General features: G+C 37.7%; 1 long non-coding RNA gene across 1 annotated transcript; it reads right to left on the bottom strand.

Moving 5' to 3' along the window:
- Positions 1 to 1,459: 1,459 nt before the first annotated feature.
- LOC113659074 lies at positions 1,460 to 14,945 on the bottom strand. The gene is made up of 3 exons (XR_007140061.1): positions 14,920 to 14,945; positions 1,976 to 4,890; positions 1,460 to 1,815 (listed from the first exon to the last, which is right to left on the bottom strand). It is a non-coding gene; the product is annotated as an uncharacterized LOC113659074 (long non-coding RNA).
- Between the last annotated feature and the right edge of the window lie 5,471 nt (positions 14,946 to 20,416).

Genomic DNA, 20,416 nt, shown 5'->3' with positions numbered 1-20,416 from the left:
TATACATAACAAAAATTGTGGGAAAAAAAGACCCCAAACACATCTCCAGGCTGTTTAAGGGCTATTTGACCATGAAGGAGAGTGATGGGGTGCTGCGCCAGATGACCTGGCCTCCACAGTAACCGGACCTGAACCCAATCGAGATGGTTTGGGGTGAGCTGGAGCGCAGAGTGAAGGCAAAAGGGCCAACAAGTGCTAAGCATCTCTGGTAACTCCTTCAAGACTGTTGGAAGACCATTTCAAGTGAATACCTCTTGAAGCTCATCAAGAGAATGCCAAGAGTGTGCAAAGCAGTAATCAAAGCAAAAGGTGGGTACTTTGAAGAACCTAGAATATGACATATTTTCAGTTGTTTCACACTTTTTTGTTATGAACTAAATGTTCTCTTTGAATGAGAAGGTGTGTCCAAACTTTTGGTCTGTACTGTATATGACAAAATATACAACATGAAATGTTACACTGAATGGTATAATTGCCCATGATGAGTGAAGTTATAAATAGGCTTCACAACAAAACCATATATATCCACCTTATTGGGCGAACTCAAATGAAAGTGTTCCCACATTTCAGAATGCGATCTTTTTGTAACAGTTTCAACTGACAACTCGCAACAATAAGCTCTCCTAAACTCGCTATACAGTAATAGATTCCATGTAACGCAAAACTCCAATACAACCCACTGCGTGTCGTGTACGATTTTAAACCTTTGAATCAGATAACGAAGCAGTCACGTGGGTGTTTGTGAAACTAAGATTATTATTATTATTAGTAGTAGTAGTAGTAGTAGTAGTAGTAGTAGTAGTAGTAGTAGTAGTAGTAGTTGTTATTAAATTTGAAGATGATCATGGTATAAATATTAGGACATTGTAATTGCTAGTTCTATTAATGGGAGACTCCCACACACACACAAACACCCGGAAACAACGCCCATAAATCTACTACAAATTACATTTATTTATTCCTCTTTTACCACAGCAGTTTTCCAACACAAATGACGCTATTAATTAATAATGTAAATGTATTGAGCGTGGTGGATTTTAAGCTGTAGAGAGCGACCCCTAGTGGACAAATTCAGCTACTGTAGGCGCCATCATTTTTAGCTATTAGAAAAATAAATAAATAAAATAATGCTAGCACTGAACAGCATTTTTACACCATTTAAAACTGATAATTTTATGAATCTGTTAAATTCATTCGGTCAGAAAGCAGTGTTTGGTCATTAGATATTAATACATGTTATTAATAATGATAAAGTCTGATTTTGTAGCACATTATCATTATTAATACATGTTATTAATAATGATAATGTGCTACATGTGCTACAAAATCAGTCATGTGCTACAAAATCAGTCATGTGCTACAAAATCAGACATTATCATTATTAATACATGTTATTAATAATGATAATGTCTGATTTTGTAGCACATGACTCACCAGCTAGTGATAGAATCACACCAGGTCAATTCAGATCAAATTTATTCATACAATTCGTTTCCTTTCAATAAATGCTTGTTACAGAATACTGGATATAGATTGAAGTCCTTAGTGAGCAAGCCTGTGGCGACGGTGGCAAGGAAAAACTTCCTGAGATGACATAAGGAAGAAACCTTGAGAGGAACCAGACTCAAAAAGGAACCCATCCTCTTGTAGGTGACACCAAATAATGCAATTAGATATAATTACAGTCCACAGATGGAAAAGAGTAATGGACTAAAGTTGCTGAAGCGATGATTGCATTGATGACGCAATTCTCCATCCAGGTGTCTTTTGTCCAGTAAAGTAAGAGTGAGGCGTTTTTTTTCTGAAAAATCTTTACTGTATAGATGTAGGAAAAGAGCGAGAGCGAGAGCGAGAGCGAGAGCGAGAGCGAGAGCGAGAGCGAGAGCGAGAGCGAGAGAGAGAGAGAGAGAGAGAATAGATTAGTACATTTATAACAGTGCTTGTCAGAAGGGGCATATTTTAAAATTATACTTACTTAAATTTGAGCACCTCACTCTGGGCAGCCGTCAGGTAAATTGGAAAAGGAAATGGTTTCCAGAGGATCATACACATTGACCTACCTTCCTGCCTTCCATAATAATAATAATAATAATAATAATAATAATAATAATAATAATAATAATAATAATAATAATAATGAATATATTTTGAATTTATATATTTTTTATAAATATATAATATTAAAATATATATTTTTTAAAATATTTTTGCTAGTTTATTTTTTTGCTAGAGGATTTAACTTTTTTTTAAATGCAACATGTGCAATTGTTATTTATTTAATATTTATAAAAGACCTTTTTTCTAACAAGGTGTTCTGTCCCTTTCTGTATTAGTGAGCCAAGCCAGAGATTTCTCCATATGACATGTGAGCCGGTGAGAGCCATCTGTAAACCATGCAGTCTTGTCCAGACATAAATATTTTAAGATTTTAGAGAGCTGCTCATACCAGCAGGCTTTAGATGGGGTTTTATTTTTGGTAGTTTGCTGCTCTTTTCAGTGTGGATTCCCTGCTGTTGTTGCTGCAGATGTAAAAAGAGACCTTGGGAACCAGAGTTAATGTATCTAATGATAGAGACTTAAATGTAAATATAAAGACTGGACAATCTGTGCCAGGTGTGGGGTTTGGCTGAGTGTCCAATTGAGGTCCTCATGGGTCCACGTAGATCCGAAAATCCGAGGTCCAACCCGAGACCCGAGCGGGTTCGGGTCTAAAAGTCTCACGTGTGCCTCAGACACGGGTCGGGTATAATAATAGCGGCATCGGGTTTTTACCCAATGGACCCGAAAAGACCCGAACTACTGTTTCTCGCGTGTGTGCATCAACTCGAGTCCTTTTCCAACCTCTCCTCTGTTTACCAAGATCGCTTGTGACATTGTGTGGCTGGCGGTAAGCTAACAGACCTGTCAATCAATGAAACAGACCTGTCAATCAATTTTGAATCCATGCTGTAGCGGTTGAACTAAGGTAACATTCGGGTCCAGTCAGGTTAAAAAAAGCCACCAACGGGTCGAGTCGGACTCGGGTCTAATTTTTTCGGGTTTGTCTCGGGTCGGGTCTTTCCTTAAAAAAAAATGCACGTCGGGTTCTGGTAAAAAGTGATTCGGGTCATTTCTGGTCGGGTACATTTTTTTAGACCCGAGAAGCCCTCTAGTGACCATTTCCACTTTCTTTGTGAATCGATCTCTCAGTTGTTGGCACAAGTGTAGTAAATGTTTGCTGTAGGCCTTGGAGGCGAGCTTTCAAAGACTTTCCTTTTTTAGTCCGACAGAAAGTAAAAACGAAACACAGAGAGGGAAAGACAAACGTCATTCACGTGTGCCTCAGACACGGGTCGGGCATACATAATAATAGCGGCATCGGGTTTTTACCGAATGGACCCGAGAAGACCCGAACTACTGTATCACGCGTGTGTGCATCAACTCGAGTCCTTTTCCAACCCTCTCCTCTATTTGCCAAGATCGCTTGTGACATCGTGTGGCTGGCGGTAAGCTAATTTTCGTTGAAACAGACCTGTCGATCAATTTTGAATCCACGCTGTAGCGGTTGAACTAAAGTAACATTCGGGTCCAGTCAGGTAAAAAAATTGCCATCGGGTCGAGTTGGACTCGGGTCTATTTTTTTCGGGTTTGTCTCGGGTCGGGTCTTTCTTTTAAAAAAAAAATGCTCGGCGGGTTCTGGTAAAAAGTGATTCGGGTCATTTCGGGTCGGGTACATTTTTTTAGACCGGAGAAGACCTCTAGTGACCATTTCCACTTTCTTTGTGAGTCGATCTCTCAGGTGTTGGCACAAGTGTAGTAAATGTTTGCTGTAGGCGCTTGGAGGCGAGCTTTCAAAGACTTTGCTTTTTTAGTCCGACAGAAAGTAAAAAACGAAAAACAGAGAGGGAAAAACAAACGTCTTGATAGAAAAGAAGAAAAATTAAGATTTTCTTTGCTGTCATGCAGGAGCAAATTTTTAAAGATTGCTTTTTATTATTTATTTATTTATTTTGATATTTTTTTAGACATTTGAGAAATCACCGGTCAGTTGTTACAGGAGTTCCTCAGCAGTTTACCAAAAAAGCTTGGAACCAACTTTATGTAACAAATGGAACATTAAATCTTTGAGTAACTCTATAAGACTACGATCATTCGTTTGGACACCGGGTGTTAAGCGCGGAAAAGTATTACAAGTGACGCCGTAGTCCTTATAGACACCTTGATATATGCCAATCAGTTCATGTTTAGGGTTGAAAACAGGTGAGCCACTGTCTCCAGGTTTACCTGCTACAGACATTAAAAACTTGCTTGGATATTGGTATAAGATTACACCCTCCTGCTTCTGAAAATTACAATTAGGGTCCCGGGTATAAAAGTATATACTGTCATTTTTATCCATTTCAACGCTCTGATTTTGTAAACCATCTCCAAGGGGACTAGTAATTTAACAAAAGCCAGATCTCGAGCTTTGTCACTGTTACAAAATTTAGTAAACTCAGCCTTGTAGATCAGTTTAAAGTCTTTAGTAGGAAAAGCAATGAGAATCCCTAAATGTAGATAATTAACTACATGTAAGGCAGTCAAGACATGGTCACAACCATAGTAACAGCCGAGTCCATTAAGAATATATTTTTTATCATGCGTAATAATGAATATTATGCAAGGTGTTTCCTTTGGAATCACCAGCTCCATGTCAGAATTATATTCTAAAATTTCTCCATTTTTATATACTACTGGGCCATTTGTAGATTCTAATCTTTTAGAATATTCCTCTAGCATCTCATTCATAAGCCAAAGTGGATCTGAACTAGTATTGGACTGTGCATCTGCATTGTGTACCATGTATTGTTTATTAAATAAATCTTTTGTATATTTGTACATCCACATTAGGTTGGTGTATGATGTGAAAACCTGTGAAATCAGAAAAAAGTCAGTGAGCACAAAATGATGATGATGATGATGATGATGATGATGATGATGATGATTAATAATAATAATGTTTACATTTTTTCTCAACTGGTTACACAAATCTCACTCATATGACTGATACTTTTGTGAAAACCTCTGAAAATCACCCACACAGCTAATGCCAGAGAACAGAGTTTCTCAACGTTGTCAGATAGTTTTTTTTTTTCTTAAATGACTTGTTATTACTTGTCTCTTGACTCATCACAGCACTGAACGCTGATTTTACCCGGGTTACAATCGAACAAACAAGACTTTAACCTCACCCTTTACCACAAGCATGGGCGAAAATCCCGGGAGGGGACATTCCCACCCACCCCCCACCCCCCACCCGAGGATTGTCCCCCCAAAAAATTATTTCAAAAATATCGCACTCTCTATTATGAAAAATAAATGTGTATATACCTAAATAATTGTGTAAGGAGAAAAAAAAACGCAAAAACTGCATTTAGAAACAGCATTCCCCTCCCCTTCCTCACAGTGGTTTGACCCACTGCCTCCTTTCCCAGTACATCTCACCTACTCTGCACACACGAGTCAGGTGTGTGGCTGCGGCTCAATTAATGTTCAACTCCATTAAATAGGGGATTTTATTCACTTTAAATAAAGAGATTCTCTTTAATGTAGTTGATGCAGACTCGTTCATAAATTAGTTGCCGCAAAAATGATGATTACCGATGTAATTTTCCATGAATCTGCTATATTAGCGATTAAAATATTACTTCTCTAGTTAACGTTAGCTTGTTTACAATAGCTTGTTAACGTTAGCTTGTTTACAATAGTTTGTTACATAGTGCACTGTAACACGCCAAAGCCGATTCCCATGCATTGTTTTATTTGAGACGACTCGGCATAATGTTAATTTAACATTAACGGCTACTATTAGGATATTGTTTAGCTGTGCATTTACTAAATGAGCACTGTGCTACGTCCGAACTGACCCCACTGTATTTTTTGTATAATCAATTTCTCTTGTTATTAAGTGTCTTATTTCATTTTAAATAACATTTTAAACCTATTTTTTATTCCTTGTTTTTATTGTGATTATTTTTATGATAATTTTACTTTGAAGAAAAACTTTGAAAATAACCATAATAACACAGTCTCCATGCTACAATAATAATGATAAAAGCTAATTTTTTCACTGTGGGGACATGTCTTTATAAGTACAATTAGACTGTATTATTTGTGTCCACCCCCCCCCCCTTCAAAAATTGCTCATGAGAAATTTTATATTTATTGTCCCCCCTACTGTTAAATGAAATTTACGCCCATGACCACAAGAGTTCAAGTCAGATAAATATGAAACAGAGGAGTGTTGTCAAGTAAATTAATTTAAGTAAAGTAAATTAGTAAGTAAATTAAGTACATTAATGACGGAAATAAAATAGTTTGAAGTCACTCACCATCTTCTCTTTTTGGCGACTGCCGTGGAGGAAACAAAATCGATGCATTTTATATCAGTCATCAGCCAATCATCAGTCATAAGCCAGTCATCGAACAGCAAAGTTCACCAACAAAGCCAAAACAAAACCTGCCTAGTAGCTTCAAGCACAACATGACTCATCCAAGTTTACAAGGAAGACTTTTGGTGAGGATGTTTCTCTGTGCTGGGTTTCAGGTGAAGAAATGAACTCAGAGACATTCCAAATATCTGACTGTAAATAATTACCAGAGACACTCCTCTTCAGCAAGCTCTTAAAAATTTTTTTACTTGTTTGTTTTCTTACTGTAATATTATGATTGTTTTTATAGCATTTTTTTTCCTTTTTTGATCATTTTTTATGATTTGCTTCACTTGTCACTTGCAGCATTTGTGTACAATGAATAATTTGATTGTGTTAATATTTTTTTTCTTTTTACATCACTAGCAGGTTATTTATGAGGTAAAGTTAAGAATGTTTAATGGCATATAGCAGTCCTCATTTTTCAATTGTTCTTCCAGTTCTGCTTCAGAACATGTTTACTGGATTTACAGTTTTGTTTTTATTCATTCACTTCACTTTCATTTCTTGCTTCCTGCTCATTTTCCTGAAAATCAGTCACACTTTTACTGTCTACCTCAAAGTTTTTGTGGATCACAGGTTTGTGTGTGTGTATGAGAAATTATTATTGTTTAGTTCACTGTAGGTTTTCTGTGCTTCTAGACATGAATATGGATATCAATTAAAGACTAATTAAACCAAACCTTCCTATATTTATTCTAATAATTTCTTATTATATTTTGGCCCTTTTGTCTCCAGACCTTGAAAACTTATAATATTCAAAGTTTCAAACATTAATTCAATTAAATTTAGTTTTACAGCACTTTAACAATTCATGAAAAAAAGAAAATGAAAATTTTTAAGATTAATAAAAAAAGAAATACTATATAACTCTAACAATTTTCCCTAATGAGATTTTGATCAGATGAAATGAGGAACCAGACTCAGAAGGGAACCTACCCTTATTTGGGTGACAGTTTAATAATTTCCATTCCTCAACAGTTTGTTGTGGACTTAAGCAACCAAGAGCTCCTGAGGAACTAACAGGTTAGCACAAAGATTCCAGTTGACCCCGTCCGTGGCAGTCCCATGAATGACAGTCTGTAAATGCAGATCTATCCTCATTAAAATCATAAAACATATATTCATATGGGCTAGGTTATGTCAGGTGGTTGGTAGGTTGTTGCTTGGTGATGGCTGTTGGTGGGATCAGTTATTATTGTTACTGTCTCTTTCAAGTCAAAACAATTATGTTAGATTATCCATCGATCAGCCTTAACATTAAAAACCACTGAAAGGTGACCTGAATAATATTGACTATTGTTTTAAAATTGGCTCCTATCAAGGGGTGTGATATATTAGGCAAGAACACGCCATGATTAATCACCAAGTTGTTCAGAGGCGTTCTGAGGCATGAACACATTTCTAATGAAGTTTGGTATACTGTAAATAACAGTTAAAACATGGATGCGCTGGTCATGTCCATTCATTTAACCTGTAAAGTGAAAAAATGGATCACAGGATTATTAATATAATAATTATTTGTACATGTAGAAGCTTTTTTTTAAACTACTTGCATTACAATTTTCATCAATAAAAAACACAGAATATAAAAGATTGTAGAACAAGTCAGAGATAGCAAGAGACAGAGAGAGAGACAGAGAGAGACAGAGAGAGAGAGCCAGAAAGAGAGATACAGAGAGAGAGAGAGAGAGAGAGAGAGAGAGAGAGAGAGAGAGACAGACAGACAGAGAAAGAGAGAGAAAAAAAGTAACTATGCTTGATTATAATCAAGTCACAGACAAAAATGTCCTTTACATACTGTAATGACTTGCTGTTTTCACTGTAAAAATAAATCAGTGATCTTTTCAACTTATAACATCAAACCAACATACTACACTCACTGTCCACTTTATTAGGAACACCTGTACACCTGGACATTCATGCAGTTATTTAATCAGCCAATTGTGTGGCAGCAGCACAATGCATAAACTCCTCATGTAGATACAAGAGCTTTGTTTAATGTTCACATCAAACATCAGAATACTTAGAAGCCTTATACGTAGTTGTACGTACTTTTATGTTGTTGTTGGTGCCAGAAATGTTAGTATGAGTATTTTTGAGTTATAGCCTTTTTTTTAACAGTAAGACAATATTTAGAGTAAGTAATAAAAAAAACATAGTAACTAGGCTTGATTATACAGTAGTCAAATTACAGACAAAAATGTCCTTTACATACTGTAATGATTTGCTGTTTTCAATGACACTATTCTATATTTACTGTAAAAATAAATCAGTGATATTTTCAACTTATGACGTCAAACCAACATACTACACTCACTGTCCACTTTATTAGGTTACAACATTTAACTGACTGTATATTACAATCACACCCCCAGTGTCACCCATATGAGGATGGGTTCCCCCTTGAGTCCGGTTCCTCTCAAGGTTTCTTCCTTTACCAATTTAAGGGAGTTTTTCCTTGCCACTGCTGCCTGAGTCACCTCAGACTTGCTCATAGGGGAATAAATACATACACAATGTGAACTATATACATCTAATAATAATCTAGAATTTTTATTCTGTTAATTCTTATTTCTTTTATTATTCGTTAATTCCTTTATCATTAATTATGTTTACCTTCTGCTCTGTGTTTATGTTCTGTAAAGCTGCTTTGAGACAATGTCTATTGTAAAAAGCGCTATACAAATAAACTTGAATTGAATTGAATTGATTTGAATTAGGAACATCTGTACACCTGGACATTCATGCAGTTATCTAATCAGCCAATTGTGTGGCAGCAGCACAATGCATAAACTCATGTAGATACAAGAGCTTTGTATAATGTTCACATAAAACATCAGAATAGTTGTTTAGTTACTTAATAGTTGCTTAGAAGTCTTATAGTTGTTGGTGTCAGAAATGTTAGTAATAAGTACCAAATTATGTCAATTTTAAAGCAAATGTCCTCCATCTACCTTTGTCTAAAAGAAGTACGAGATGCACTCTAATAATAATTTATTTTATTTTTCATCCATTTGAATATATACAGTACAAGGCAAAGAACCTAATAACCATCTCTGTGAATATATATATATATATATATATATATATATATATATATATATATATATATATATATATATATATATATATAGTGACGTGACATACGGCTGAGTATGGTGACCCATACTCAGAAATTGTTCTCTGCATTTGACCCATCCAAAGTGCACACACCCAGCAGTGAACACACACACCGTGAACACACACCTGGAGCAGTGGGTAGCTATTTATGCTGTGGCGCCCGGGTAGCAGTTTGGGGGTTCGGTGCCTTGCTCAAGGGCACCTCAGTCATGGCCGGCCTGAGCTTTAAATAATATTCAACTGGTAGATACTTTTGCTAATTTTAAGCAAACATCAAGTAAAACTATCTGAAAGAAAAGTAAGAAAATCTAAATTTTAAATTTGTACTAATGTCTAGACATTTTATAATTAGTTCATGACAATCCTATAATAGGAGATACTAGAGTTCACTATTTTCATGGTATTTTCACGTTCTCAGATGGGTTTTTGTTATGCTGCTGTTGTTTCTACTCACATACATACATTCAGTTATGTTTCTTGCAATTATTCATTAAAAGCCAAAAATATACAAACCTAAAATTAAATACAAAATTGATCAATTGCCAGTTTTAATATATTCATTTCTTTCTTTCTCTGTATTTTACATGTTAATATACACATTAATTAATTTGGTTATTAGAATTTTATACATTTATTATTAATTAGTTCACTTAATTTCTTTATTTATCAGAAGACATCAGGAGAACATCTCCCACACATCTGCATTAAGTTCTTGTAAAGAATCTCGACAAACCGTGTATCAAGTCATTTCTCTATGCTCTGATGCAGATGGTAGCTGCAACTGACTGGAGAACAGCAAAGATATAAGCCACCTTCAAATAATCACAAATATTTATAACCTGTTTTGTCTGGTTAATTATATAATAATTGTTTTTACTCATTTACTTTGCCTTTCTTTCCTAATGAAAGAGCAAAAACAACATAAAAACCCTCCTCTTCTTTCGACTTTTCCCTTCAGGGGTCACCACAGTGAACACAAAAACGGTATCACTATTAAATGTTTTATTTATTTAAAAGAATTAGGATTGTAGCACAAGGTTTAAGATTATTTTTCTTATTATTTTTATTTTACTTTTCCCTACTAACACAGATGAAAGAAGAATTTACTAAAACAAGACTTAAATTGTTTTAAACTTAATGAAGACAAAAGTTGGATGAGTTCAAAACTTTTCAATGAGCTTACTGTCAGGACTCAGCCTGGACTTTTGGCCATGTGCATTTGTTTTTGTTCCATGTCACGTGTCTGGCCGAAGTGTGTCTGCGGTTGTGCTCAGCCCTTCGGCTTGGCTGTGGATGTTGCTCGGCCATCTCTAGCTGCACCGCTGTGTGCCTCGCTTCCCCCAACGGCCTCACCGTGTGCCTTGCTTCACCCAATGGCCTCGCCGTGTGCCTCGCTCCATGCAGAGGCCTCGCAGGGTGCCTCACTCGCCGTGTTCCTGGCTCCCCCCACCGGCCTCGCCGTTTGCCTTGCTCCCCCTGGCCTCCACCCCACGTGAATAAGCAATTATTTTATTCTAATTTTATTATTATTATTATTAGTAGTAGTAGTAGTTATTACTACTTAAATTAGTTATTATATTTGAAGATGCTTGACATCTAAAATGTTTGCCAATTCTACTAGATTTATTTGATTACGTTTAATTATTATTAGTACCAGTTATGTTTTATTTCGCTTTTTCAACAGCAATTTTTCAAAACGTATTAAGTTATGTTAATAAATGATCGACATCTTACACATTTACATATACAGTAAACGTGGAATGGGTAACATTGTTAAGGTGGTGATGTTTTAGCTGTAGTAGTGACCCCTGGTGGACAGGTTTTATTATTGCAGGCGCTCTGCATTTTTAACGCTATTCTCACAAATAAATAAATCAATGTATTTATTTATAAATATATTTATACTACTACTTGTCCATCTATCTGTGTTCTCCATTAAACATGTTTATTTGCGACTGTACACTAAATGAACCAAAGGAAGTGTGGCGGAACGAGTCGCTTAGAGTCGATTTGTGCTATGTTCGGACTGTATGTGTCGACTCTTTCAAAGCTTCACATCATCTAAGAAAGTTCAGATACCCAGCAATATTTTCTTTTAAAATAATAGTTACAACCATTAAAATAAAATGTAGCTAGTGTAATACACTACAACACGAGGCTGTTTTTTCGCGAATCTGTTATCTTTCTCTTCCAAACAGCTGCTGGAATCGTAAGCGCTGTTTTTCGAGACGCAACTTGGACGATACCAACTTGTGTAAAGGAGAGGGGTGGGTCTTTTAGTATTTTATCTGATTTATTATAAAAGACTCATAATCGATTGTCAACACCAATAATGTTTCAAAATAAAGTAATACATATTAAGCTGATCATGATAAATAAATATTACTAATTATTGGGAGACTTTACCTCCCTTCACCCTCTCACCTGGAAACAACGCCCACAAATCTACTACAAATTACATTTATTTCTTCCTCTTTTACCACAGCAGTTTTCCAACACAAATGACGCCATTAATTAATGATTGATATCTTACCAGATTTATAGTAACACGGATTCCATGAATATAAAATGTAAATGTATTTAGCGTGGTGGTTTGTAAGCTGTAGAGAGCGACCCCTAGTGGACAAATTCAGCTACTGTAGACGCCATAATTTTTTTTAGCTATTCGTAAAATAAAGAAATAAAATAATGCTAGCACTGAACAGCATTTTAACACCATTTAAACCTTATCATCTTATGAAACTGTTGAATTCATTCGGTCAGAAAGCAGTGTTTGGTCATTAGATATTAATACATGTTATTAATAATGATAATGTCTAATTTTGTAGCACATGACTCATAGTGATAGAATCACACCAAGTCAGTTCAGATAAAATTTATTCGTACAATTCGTTTCCTTACAATAAATGTTTCTTACAGAATACTGGATATAGATCGAAGTCCTTAGTGAGCAAGCCTGTGGCGACGGTGGCAAGGAAAAACTTCCTGAGATGACATAAGGAAGAAACCTTGAGAGGAACCAGACTCAGAAAGGAACCCATCCTCTTGTGGGTGATACCAAATAATGCAATTAGATATAATTACAGTCCACAGATGGACAAGAGTAATGGACTAAATGTGCTGAACTGATGATTGTGTTGATGCCAATTACAGCAGCATTTTGTAGAGAGAAATCTAAAAATAAAAAAAAAATTTATTAAACATATATACTGTAAGATCTTTTTTGTAACAAGGCATTCTGTCCCTTTCTGTATTAGTAAGCCAAGCCTGAGATTTCTCCATATGACATGTGAGCCAGTGAGAGCCACGTGTAAACCAGACACAAATATTTTTAGATTTTAGAGAGCTGCTCATGCCAGCAGGCTTTAGATGGCTTTTACTTTTTGGCAGTTTGCTGCCCTTTTCAGTTCCCTGCTGTTGTTGCTGCAGATGTAAAAGAGACGCCGATGTTCCGTATCTTCAGTATGTAATCAACGTATCGCTTCAGTATGTAATCAATGTAAGGTAGAGACTTACTGTAAGCAAATTCATACGTCACTCTGGAGAAGGGCGTCTGCCAAATTATGTAAATGTAAATGTAAATGTAAAGCTGCTCTTGCGTCGTTAAGACTGGACGATCTGCGCCAGGTGTGGGGTTTGGCTGAGTTTCCATTTCCACTTTCTTTGTGAGTTAATCTCTCAGTTGTTGGCACAAGTGTAATAAATGTTTGCTGACTGCAGGTGAAACTCAGGGGACTCGGGTTGCACTTCGAGGCGAGCTTTCGTAGACTTTATGACATCAAATAAAAACGAAACACACACACACATATACACACACACACACACACACACACACACACACACACACACACACTCACACACACACACACAATCATGCTCAGGCTGGGCTACATAACATAGAAAGGGAAAGACAAACGTCATGATAGAAAAGAAGAAAAATAAAGATGTTCTTTCTGTCATGCACGAGCAAATTTTTAACGATTGCTTTTTATTTTTTGATTTATTTATTTTATTATTTTTTTATAATTGAGAATATTACAGGTCAGTTGTTACAATAGTTCCTCAGCAGGTTACCAAAAAAAGCTTGGAACCAACTTGAAATTATCTCTGTAAGACTGCGATCATTTGTTTGGCCCCAGGGTGAAAAGCGTGGAAAAGTTTTACAAGCAACGCCGTTTTTCTTTTTGACACCTTGATATATGCCAATCAGTTCATGTTTAGCGTTGAAAACAGGTGAGCCACTGTCTCCAGGGTTACCTGCTACAGACATTTCAAACGAGCTTGGAAATTGGTGAAGAATTTCACCTTCCTGCTTCTGAAAATTACAATTAGTATCTCGGATATTAAAGTATATACTGTCATTTTTATCCATTTTAACAATCTGATTTTGTAAACCATCTCCAAGGGGACTAGTATTGCCTAGTAATTTAACAAAAGCCATATCTCGAGCTTTGTCAGTGTTACAAAATTTAGTAAACTCAGCCTTGTAGATCAGTTTAACGTCTTTAGTAGGAAAAGCAATGAGTATCCCTGAACCTGGATCCTTAACTACATGTAAGGCAGTCAAGACATGGCCACAACCATAGTAACAGCCGAGTCCATTAAGAATATATTGTTTATCATGTGTATGAATGATTATTATGCAAGGTGTTTCCTTTGGAATCACCAGCTCCATGTCAGCATTATATTCTAAAATTTCTCCATTTTTATAAACTACTGGGCCATTTGTAGATTCTAATCTTTTAGAATATTCCTCTATCATCTCATTCATAAGCCAAAGTGGATCTGAACTATTATTAGACGGTGCATCTGCATTGTGCACCATGTATTGTTTATTAAATAAATCTTTTATATCAAAACATGTAAATATGTTTGTACATCCACATTAGGTTGGTGTATGATGTGAAAACCTGTGAAATCAGAAAAAAGTCAGTGTAAGCACAAAATGATGATGATGATGATGATGATGATGATGATGATGATGATTATGATTAATAATAATGTTTACAGTTTTTTCTCAAATGGTTACACAAATCTCAGTAATCACAGATACTTTTGTTAAAACCTCTAAATCTCCCACACAGCTAATGACAGAGAACAGAGTTTTTCAACACCATTAGATAGTTTTTTTTCTTAAATGTCTTGTTATTACTTGTCTCTTGACTCATCACAGCACAGAATGCTGATTTTGCCCGAGTTGCAATCGAACAAACAAGACTTTAGTTAACCTCACCCTTTACCACAAGAGTTCAAGCCAGATAAATATGAAACAGAGGAATGTAGTCGAAGTACATTAAGTAAATTAAGTACATTAATGAAAGAAATAAAATAGTTTGAAGTCACTCACCATTTCCTTTTCCATTTCCTCTTTTTATCGACTGCCGTGGAGGAAACAAAACCGATGTGTTTTATATCAATTGTCAGCCAATCACCTTCGAACAGCAAAGCTCTCCTACAAAGCCAAAAATAAGCAAAACCCCACCTACCTAGTAGCTTTAAGCACAACATGACTCATCAAGTTTACAAGGAAGACTTTTGACGAGGATGTTTGTCTGTGCTGGACCTTGGGTGAAGAAATGAACTCAGAGACATTCAAATTTCTGACTGGAAATAATTACCAGAGACACTCCTCTTCAGCAAACTCTTAAAAAATGATTTTACTTGTTTGTTTTCTTGCTGTAATGTTATGAATGTTCTTGAAGCAATTCAATTCAATTCAAGTTTATTTGTATAGTGCTTTTTACAATAGACATTGTCTCAAAGCAGCTTTACAGAACATAAACATAGAGCAGATGGTAAACATAATTAATGATAAAGGAATTAACGAAAAACAAAAGAAATAAGAATTAACAGAATAAAAATTCTAGATTATTATTAGATATATATAGTTCACAATGTGTATGTATTTATTCCCCTATGAAAAAGTCTGAGGTGACTCAGGCAGCAGTGGCAAGGAAAAACTCCCTTAAATTGGTAAAGGAAGAAACCTTGAGAGGAACCGGACTCAAGGGGGAACCCATCCTCATATGGGTGACCCTGGGGGTGTGATTGTAATATACAGTCAGATAAATGTTGTATTGGTGTAAGGATCATGGACTTCGGATCTCCTTAGTATCACAGAGTCTAACTGGAGATGTCTCAGGATTCTTAGAGTCGGCCTCAGCTCAGTGGACGTCCAAAGGCTTCGTCCCACAGAGGACGTTGGGAGCTGGTACAGTGTCTGGATGCCTCGGGATAGGTACAAAGAGAGAAGCAGTGGAAAGGGATTAACAAATCTGCTGTCTATAAAAATGTGCCGGTCTGATGTACTGGTGCATGATATTATGGAATGTATTATGTGTACGCCTGACTAAAGAGATGAATTTTTAATCTACATTTAAACTGGGAAAGTGTGTCTGAGCCCCGAACACTATCAGGAAGACTATTCCAAAGTTTGGGTGCTAAATACGAAAACGCTCTACCACCCTTTGTAGACATAGATATTCTGGGAACTACCAAAAGTCCTGAGTTTTGTGATCTCAGAGAGCGTGAAGGATTGTAACGTGTTAGAAGACTAGTTAGATACAGGGGAGCTAAACCATTAAGAGCCTTGTACGTGAGTAGCAGCAGTTTGTAGTCAATTCTAAACTTAACAGGTAGCCAGTGTAGAGATGATAAAATTGGGGTTATATGGTCATACTTTCTTGTCCTAGTGAGAACTCTGGCAGCTGCATTTTGGACTAACTGTAACCTATTTATTAAAGATGCAGGACAACCACCTAGTAATGCATTACAATAGTCCAGTCTAGAGGTCATGAATGCATGAACTAGCCTCTCAGCATCAGATACAGACAGGATGTTTCTCAGCTTGGCAATATTTCTAAGGTGGAAGAAGGCTGTTTTGGTAGTATGAGCGATATGATTTTTAAAAGACAAGTTGCTGTCAAATATAACACCGAGGTCTTTCACTGTCGAGCTACTAGTAACAGTACATCCCTCTAAATGGGAGTTAAGTTGTGAGAGTTTCTGTGCACTGGTTTTTGGACCTATGAGTAGTATTTCTGTCTTATTGGAGTTTAACAATAGAAAGTTGCAGCTCATCCAGTCTTTCATCTCTCTAAGGCATTGAGTTAATTTGGACACTGTGGCTATTTCATCTGGTTTTGATGAGATATATAACTGTGTGTCATCAGCATAACAATGGAAACTAATCCCATGTCTTCTAATAATGTTCCCTAATGGAAGCATGTATATAGAGAAAAGCAGAGGTCCTAGAACTGATCCTTGAGGGACCCCATAATTAACTGGTAATAAATTGGAGGATTCACCATTTAATTCTACAAAATGGTATCGCTCTGACAGGTAGGATCTAAACCAACTTAAAGCCTGACCATGAATACCTGTGTAATTTTGTAAGCGATCTAGAAGAATGTTGTGGTCTATAGTGTCAAATACAGCACTAAGGTCAAGTAGAACTAATAGTGACATACAGTCTTGGTCTGAAGCTAAGAACAAGTCGTTTGTAACTTTAACAAGTGCAGTTTCTGTGCTATGATGGGGCCTGAAACCTGACTGAAACTCTTCAAGGATGTTGCTCTCCTGTAAGAAGGAGCTCAGTTTAACAGACACAACCTTTTCTAGTATTTTAGACATAAACAGAAGGAGTGAGATAGGTCTGTAATTTGATAGTTCATTAGGATCTAAGTTAGGTTTTTTTGATGAGTGGCCTAATAACTGCCAACTGAAAAGACTTTGGGACGTAACCTTGAGATAACGAGGAGTTAATGATATTAAGAAGAGGCTCACCAGCTTTATGTAACACTTCTTTCAGTAGTTTAGTTGGGATGGGGTCTAGTGAACATGTTGTTGATTTAGCTGTAGTAATAAGTTTATCTAACTCTTCCTGTCCTGTACTTGTAAAGCTGTGTAAAGCCTTAGGTGAGATTGTGTCACTGGTTGCTCTCATATGTTGAGGTCACCTATTTTATTCCTGATACTTTCGATTTTATCAGTGAAGAATCTCATAAAGTCCTCACTACTGAAATGTGATGGAATAGTGTGTTCAGATTTCTGGGTTTTTGTTAATCTAGCCACTGTGCTAAATAAAAACCTGGGATTGTTCTGGTTATTTTCAATGAGTTTGCTCAGGTGCTCAGCCCTAGCAGCTTTTATAGCCTGTCTATAGCTGGACATACTGTCCTTATACGCAATTATAAAAGCCTCTAATTTAGTTTTTCTCCATTTCCGTTCGAGGTTACGGGTCTCCCTCTTGAGGGTGTGAGTATGACTATTATACCATGGTGCAAGTGTTTTATCTCTAACCTTCTGTAATCTGACTGGGGCAACAGTGTCTAATGTGCTAGTGAATATAGCGCCTATGCTGTTAGTCATTACATCTAGGTCGTTTGTGTTTAAGGGTACAGTAAGAAGTGCAGACAGATCAGGCAGGTTATTTGTGAATCTGTCTTTGGTGGTCGGAATAATGGTTCTACCGAGTCGATAACATGGTGAGACATAGTCTGTTCTATAGGTAGTGTGTACATTATGAGGTAATGGTCTGTGATGTCATCACTTTGAGGATCAACTTCTCATGTATTTACTTTTTGATCTCACTGCTCGGGGAACAGACACAGTTTCTATAGGGTGAGCTATGTGTGCATTTTTTGTGTCAATGTGCTGAGGTGATGGATGGCTCACAGGACTTTTTTCTCCTTCTTTGTTCATTTTTTATGATTTGTGTCACTTGTGTCACTTGCTTCATTTGTGTACAATGAATAATTTGATTGTGTTATTTTTTTTTTCCTTTTTACAATACTAGCAGGTTATTTATGAGGTAAAGTCCTCATTGTTCAATTGTTCTTCCAGTTCTGCTTCAGAACAAGTTTACTGTATTTACACATTTGTTGTTACTCATTCACTTCACTTTAATTTCTTGCTTCCTGCTCATTTTCCTGGAAATCAGTCACACTTTTACTATATATATGTCATGATTGAAGCACCTGCCTCTCCCTCCTATCGCCACCAGAGGGAACCTTCACCCGAGTACTGACAGCTTCCGGACTGCATCTCCCATTATCCTCTCACTAGCACTGATTACACCGCCACCTGCTGCAAATCACCCACTTCCTATAAAGCTGCACTTGAACTTGACCTCAGTGCGAAGTCTCGATTTGCCACAGCTGTCAGTCTGTCTTTCCTGTGATTTCCCGGTTTATTACTTTGTTCTGTTTTCCCTATTTGTTGATTGTTTGCTGCCCTTTCTTACTTTTTGCCCGTATTCCGACTGCGATTTCTGTCTCTCCTACATTTCAGTGTTTGCTAGTTTTGACCCTTGACTGTTGTACTACAAGTTTGTTAACAAAGCTTGCAAATGGATCCTTGGCCTCACGAGCCATCATTACAGAAGACTTTGCCATCTACCGATCCAGCAGCTATATCTCAACTTGAGACGGAGCTATCCACCCAAGCCCAGCAGATCGCATTTAACTCGGCTTACCTCACTCACGGGAGAACTTGTCGCAGCACTGCACACCCTGCAAAGCATCTCTGCGGTGCCAAACCCAATGCCGCCGGTGTCGTCACCTACAACCGACTACGTGATCTCCTCAGCCGCTAGCCCACAGCTCGCCTTCCCGGACAAGTTCAACAGAGATCCAGAGAAGTTCAAGGGCTTCCTGATGCAGTGTTCACTCTTTGTCACACAACAACCCTCTCTCTACCCCAGTGATGCTAGCCGAATAGCCTTGGTGTGCACACTCCTTACCGGGAGGGCTTTAGAGTGGTATGGAGGAAGAATGGGACCGCGTTTCCTTCCTTCAGCCACTTCCTTACCCAGATGCACAGCGTGTTCGGGTACCCCGCAGTAGGAGAGAGTGCAGAGGAGCAATTACTGAATATTTCTCAGAGAGATCGCACCGTGGCAGATTATGCCCTCACCTTTCGACCCCTCGCGGCTCAGGCAGGCTGGGAGGAGAGACCCGTCAAGCTCCTATACCACAAGGGATAGCGAACTACAGACCGAACTCGCCTGCCGTGATGAGGGGAGGGACCTGTCTGCGTTCATAGAATTGTCCATCCAGATAGACCTCTTGATGAGAGCCCGTCGAAAGCCCATGCCATTCGGATCCACTCACCTCGCATCTGAGGAGAAAGCGTGACGCTTCCGTCGCCAACTCTGCCTGTACTGTGGTGAACCCGGACATTTGCTGGTTACCAGTCCCACCAGACCACCCAACAAGGGAAACACTTTGGTGAGTTTGAACCTCTTCTCCTTTCGTTCTGAAAACTGCACTCAGTTTGACATACGGCTAAAGGTGCAGGGAAGAGACATTAATCTCGTGGCTCTTGTTGACTCCGGCGCCGCAGGCAATTTCATTACGGAGGAGTTTGGTAAACGGAATGTGATTCCATTGGCCGTATGTATTCCCCCTTGGCAGTGGAAGTGATAGATGGCCGACCTCTCGGAAAAGGGCGCATAAGATTCAGCACAGAGGACATTGAATTACAAGTGGGTGCATGACACAGCGAGCTTATCCGGTTCCACACTGTAACCTCTCCTCGCCACCCTCTCATCTTGGGACTGCCATGGCTGAAACTCCATAATCTAGTCATCTCATGGAGAGAGAGACACGAATCATTAACTGGGAAGAAGCCTGCTCTCAACACTTCCAGCCCTCTAAGACACACCTCCAAATTAACTCCGCGGTTACCACTCCTGTTGTTCCTGGTCTCCCTGTTGAATATCATGACCTTGCAGAAGCCTTCAGCAAGGTCAAAGCCACCGAGTTTCCACTACATCGACCCGGGGACTGCTGTATTCAGCTTCTGCCCAACACCACTCCACCCAAGGGGAGGATTTTCCCGCT

This window comes from Tachysurus fulvidraco, chromosome 3, assembly GCF_022655615.1.
Source record: "Tachysurus fulvidraco isolate hzauxx_2018 chromosome 3, HZAU_PFXX_2.0, whole genome shotgun sequence".
Lineage (NCBI taxonomy): Eukaryota > Metazoa > Chordata > Actinopteri > Siluriformes > Bagridae > Tachysurus > Tachysurus fulvidraco.
Note: the sequence above shows the minus strand (reverse complement) of the source record. Positions and strands in the feature narration are given on the sequence as shown.